Genomic DNA, 6000 nt, shown 5'->3' with positions numbered 1-6000 from the left:
TCATACATCACAGCTTCCTCCGGGGGGGAGAGATAGAAATAAATGAATGACAGTCAGAGAGAGAGATGACTTAGAGACAGAGAGAATAAAAGAGAGCCAAGAAACATTGCCCCAAATGGGGTCGTTATGAGGTGAAATAGAATCAGTGGCACCTAACAACAACAACAACATTCCTGAGAAGCGAGTCCCTGAGTCCAATCCACACTGAGGGGAGGGGGTCACCCAGGATGTGGAGACCAAGAGGTAGGATTGTTGGGAGCCATCGTGCAGGCTGCCCACCCCCTAGTCTGAGGTGAGGCACTGGGTCAGATTCTATATAATGGAAGTTATTGGAGAGTTTTATGCAGAGGGTGAGAATATCTGATGTTCATTTAATTTCAATCCCCTCCCGGTGCAGGCTGGGAATTGAAGCCAAGAGGGGAAGTGACTTTCCCAAACTCACACCACCAGAACCCAGCCCTGTTTGGAGATGTACTCCATGCATCTTCCCATCCTTGCTTGAAATTCTTCCATCTCTGAGTTTGTGTATTAGCTACAGGAGCAGATTATCCAATGAGCAAGTAAACACGGTGAACACCAAATCTTTGATGTGGCAAAACCCATGTGAAATTGTTCACTACAGATTTATAAGTAAGTACAAGGAGAACTGTGTTTACCTTGCTTACAGGGTCATTGGCCCCTGTCAGGGATTGTACATTTGAAAAGAAACTTTGATTCTGTAGGAAGGTGCTGTGGGGTTGGGAGAGACAGATGCCAGCCATACCTAGAAGACAAGTATTAGATGTGGTGAAAAATTATGAAAAGGTGAAAATGTTCATTACAGATGATCTGGTAAGCAGGTAAGCCCTGTGCTTACCTTGCCTATTAGATAATCCACCCCTGAGTAGCTTCAGGTAAAGCCAGCCCATGGGTTCTATAAGTACTACCTCACATATACCTGCTGAGGTTCCTAGGAAGAAGATGCTAGAATGTTCCCTACTGTGTGGGTAGGGGGACTGGGGAGGCTCTGAGAAGCACAAAGACTTGTTCAGGGTCACAAACTGGTTGAGAGGATGAGTTTTGTCTGAATCTACCTCTCTCTGCTCAAAGCTGGGGCCCTGGCTTCACCCAGGCCTTCCCCAGGCTCTGGGGGTGGGGGGAGGGCTGTGTTGGTGTCACTGTGTACAGTTATGGAGATGGCATGAGGACAAGCGAGCATTCAGCAGTGCAGAAGGGACTTTGGGGAGGTCTTAACTGACATCAGGCCCAAGTCAGGAGACCAGGACGTGACCTCACTTCCTTGACGATAGAGTACATAGAACTTGGAACCCTGGTAACCAGCCCTCTGCCCAGCTCACTTGAGTGGAGACACTCAAACTAGAAACATGTTTTCTTGTTGTCTCCCATCTTCCCTTGTATCAAAGCTTGAAAGACCCAGGAGTTCGACACTTTCACCAAGGCTGAGACATGGTCTTGTCCCCCACCCACGAAAGCTCAGGCCATTCACCAAAAAGAATCCAAAGGTAACACAGGGTGGCTCAGGGATGCCAATCTAGGCCAGGCCACCAATGTGATCCCACCTGGGCAGCCCCATACCCCTCCCCCAGGTCACACCATCCCCCAGGCCATGCCAGCCCTTGTCCTCATGGGGTCCCTGGTAATGGGGACTGGGAGAAAATGTGGACAGAACTGATGAGGCAGAAAGTTGTTGGCTGAGCCAGGGTCCATTTGGGAGAGAAGTGGTGGGGTCAGGGAAGGAGGAGCCATGTGATTTGGGTAGATTTGGGAGGGGAGGCGTGATAATGAGGATGAAGAAAATGAGGCTACTGCTTCAGGACTAGCACACATTGAGGGCAACCCCAAGCTCCATCCCCCACGATCTCTCACCATACTGGATTCATGGGGCTGAGTCTGACCATGGCTGGGTCTAGTCCATCAGATTGGGTTCCTTGGAGACCAGGGGCTGCGGTGGCAAGTGTGGAGGCCTCTTTTACTTCCCTGCCCTGATCCCTCTGATCACACAGAACGCTGGGATTTAAGTCTACCCGGGGGTTCCAGTTCAGACCATGTCTTAGGGAGGGACTGTTGGGGTCACAGCTGAGTCAGCACTCTCACTGGGGCCTTCTCAGAGATCCAGCTGATCCTGAGTGGGGACTCAAAGTGCAGCCCTAGCTGCTGGCATTGCCTTGGCCACTGTTGACCCTGTGCCAGCCCAGCTTCTGCCAGATCCTGCTGCAATAGGCAGAGCTTCATTTTTCTATCCGTGGACTTGGTCAGGGCTAGATGGTGCTGCTCACAGTCCAACCCACACAGTATGGGGGAACTGGGAGCTCCTCGGAGGCACAAGGGTTTGATGGGCAGAGAGGGAAGGAGGTGGCTCAGAGGGGCTCTTGATGCATCCCTGGCAGCTGAAAGCACTGTCTCTGCAGAACTACCAGCAGGAGATCCCCAAGGAAAAGGAGAATGGCATCGTCTACTCTGTCTACCCCAAGAAAGGGGCCAGGAAGGGCTGGCAAAGGTTCTGGGTGAGTGCGGGTGGAGGGGCGTGGCAACCCCACCCAGGGATCCGAGATGACCAGAGGGGGCCCAGGGCCCAGACACCACCCTGTAGACCTCAAGTTCCTCTCAGGGCTTTCCCTCTCGAGGGTCCCCAGTCCCCTCCCAAAGGAATCAACCTCGCCCCCACAACACTGCCTCCCCTGCCCTGGCCAGCTACAAAGTCACGCTTCCCATATTTGTAGGAACATGAGAGACGAGCTTTTTATACTGTCTTCACTTCACATAAGCCAATGCATCTTTTGCATGTTGCTGCCATTTTAGTGCTTAACTTTCAACCCCAGGGCCCCAGACAGCAGTCGGCTGGACTGTCCCTCCACACCTTCTCCCAGCTTCACACATCATCACACTTAGCAGGCTTCTTTTACCCTAAAATGCAGGGTTCAGGCTATGAAACACTGTTTTCTACAACCTGCAGTCTCCAGGAACACATCACATGACCCCTTTAGGTTAGGGGCTGTATCCTGACTCACTGCAGAATATTCCAGAAGGGAGGCTTATCCCCACAGGGACTGAGCCTCTCACTGCTGCTGGCCCTGGACTGATTCCTTCTGCTGCCCTTTCAGCAGGGCTGCAGGAACGCTTAAGTGTGTCCTCATACAGTGACCCACCCAGGACAGACCCCCAGGAGTGGCATGCTGGGGGAAGGATGTGCACATTTCAAGTAGGATCACTAGAGCCAGACTCTTTCCCAAAACAGCAGTCGCAGTCCCGGGGCCCAGCAGTTTGTGATGCTGGCTGCGTCTCTGCATCGAGCCTGTTTCAGGTGTTATGGTTCTTTTCCATTTTGCCAGTCTGCTGTCAGCGTGGCCAATAGAACTGCAGGGTGGTTTTGAGGCATTTGTTGTCCCTGAGAAGCTGAGCCACCTCCCAGTCCTTTACCAACCATTCACGTTTGTCCTCCCTGAGCCATCTGGTCAGATCCTCAGTTCTCCAGAATCTCCAGGCTCTCACACTTGGCTGGATCTGGGTGCTCCATAGCTTCAGGTTCTCAAAAACCCCTTTAATGCACAGAAAGAAAAATCCGTGTCTTGCTTATCTCATGGGTGTGTCTGCTCTGTGCACTGTCTGCAACTGGGAGGGAGTGAGCTTGCAGTACACGTTCCCCTCTGAGTCAACCCTCAGCACAGAAGAAACATCAGGGAAACCTAGTGTCACACAGTTCCGGGTTCTGACCAGGTGACTTCGAGCAGATACTGGATATCACCAAGCCTCTGTTTTCACATCTCTGGAATGGGGTGTTTTGTGAGGACGCACTGGGATACTGTTCTTTCTACAGGGAGATACCATGGTTACTTAGTTAATAAAATCATTTCAGGTTCCTAATGTTTTTAATCATCTCCCACCTCCAATTCTGCCTGGCAAGTTGAGTCCTGTTTTCTGCTGAAGGCACTCGTGTCCCACCTCCTGCGAAAGGTCACTGAGGGACAGGGAGTTCCTGGTCCAAGCTCTGGACCCCCAACCCTCCTGGTGGTTCATGGGCTGCCTCTGACAATATGTCTCCCCTCTGTCCCACCCCAGTGTGTCTGTAGTTCAGATAAGGACCTGGATGAGGCCTGGGTGATGAAAACCTTCAAGGCAGGCTCGCTGGAGAAGCTGGTGGAGCTCCTGGTGCCCGCCTACCTAAAGGGTGACTTCTCCTACATCGAAATCTTCCTGGGAGCCTACAGAACTTATGCCACCACCCAGCAGCTCCTAGAGAAGCTGCTCCAAAGGTGAGAGCCCCGCCTTCCACAGCCCAAAGTGGACTCTGCCCCCTACCAATTGTGAGTCTGGAGAACATCACTTCACCACTCAAAGCCTCAGTTTTCTCCCCTGAGAAGTAGGGTGAGAAAGGTCCAATCAGCTAGAATTACTGTCAGGACCACATGGGATAAGCCATGGAAAGTGTGTACCTGGAGCCCAGCTCTACGGTAAAGGGTGCTGGAAGGGCTGAGATGTTCACATTTATTATTTTCCTTTCTCCCATGAAGAAGCTGTCTGCCTCACCCCTTACTGACTACATGCCCTTGAGCAAACCTACTTCCCATTAGTAAACGGGAGGTGGAGATTCCATTTAGTGGGTGCTTGATATAACCAGAACAGGGATTCCTGGATGCTTGCAGAGGGGCCCCAGGACTCTCAGATACCTGGGAAGGTGCCGGTTGGGTTCACTCATTCACCAGTCATCCATGAAGCCCCTACTGTTGCAGACACTGTTCTCGGTATTTAGCACTGTTCAATGAACAAAGCAGATAGGAAGCCCTGCCCTCCTGGGCCTCCAGTCCGAGAGTCAGACAGGAACACGAGACATCTTAAGCAAGTAGTGTCCACAGTGCATTAGATGTGACACCCTCACGCCACCTCTAGGTATGGATGTAACCACCCCTATTCTGCTGAGTACGGTGAGCCCCAGGAGCAGCTGAAAGGGTGAGTGGACTTTGGGTGAAGGAGGGACTCCTATCACTACAGGAGGGTGGAGGTTTTAGGCAGCCTGTGTCTGGATTGGGGGGAAACCTGGTGGCGTAGTGGTTTAGTGCTATGGCTGCTAACCAAAGATTCCGCAGTTTGAATTCACCAGGCGCTCCCTGGAAGCTCTATGGGGCGGTTCTACTCTGTCCTATAGGGTCGCTACGAGTTGGAATCAATTCGTTGGCCCTGGGTTTGGTTTTAGATTTTGGTGTCAGGATTGGGGTTGGCAGGCCCGGGGCCCCACGCATCTAGATTCTAGTACAGGGATGAGTTTAGGGGCGCCCCCTGCAGGATGTAAACAGTCATAGAGAACTGGGAGTGGAACCTGGGCATCCTGGGGAGGAGAGGGTAGGCTCAAGGCACAGAGAGGTCCCTGAGAGAATTCATCCTCCCACGATTCCCTCACATCACCGGTTGCCCCCTCCTCTGTTTGGGGCCAAAAACAGGAGGTCCGGGGGGACAGGGGTGGAGAAAATTGCTCCCAATTCCCGATCACCAGTCGTGGGTGCTCAGCTGCATGCGGGGCCCCTGTCCCAGGGGAGAACAGTGTCCGTGGGAGAAGAGACCCTCACACACATGCAGAGAACCAGGCAGCATGTTGGTGCACATGCTCAGAGGAGGGCCTGAGGGCCTGCGCATCTGGGTCAGGGGACAGACTCCGTGTGTCACCCAGCATCAGATAATCCTGGACCACTACTGTGTGCCAGGCTGTGAGGTGAACATGCAGACACGCATCTCCGTGCCCTTAGAGGGTTACTGTCCAGTGGGGAGAGGGCCAGGGGACAGAAAGGGATGTAATTCAGGCTCCCCGAGGAGTGAGAGTTGGTCAGAACACTGATGGGGAGCTCCCTGGGACAAGGCTCTGTGCTAGCCTCCTGTCAGTGACCAGGCCTGCCACTGTCCAGCAGCCAGAGGGCATGATGCAGGGTGCTGCTGACCTTTGGAAAGTTAGGGGCAGACAGAGGGACTGGACCCTTGCTTTGCTATCCTGGGAAGGCAGTATGGTGGGAAAAG

Source organism: Loxodonta africana, chromosome 22, assembly GCF_030014295.1.
Source record: "Loxodonta africana isolate mLoxAfr1 chromosome 22, mLoxAfr1.hap2, whole genome shotgun sequence".
Taxonomy (NCBI): Eukaryota; Metazoa; Chordata; class Mammalia; order Proboscidea; family Elephantidae; genus Loxodonta; species Loxodonta africana.
Note: the sequence above shows the minus strand (reverse complement) of the source record.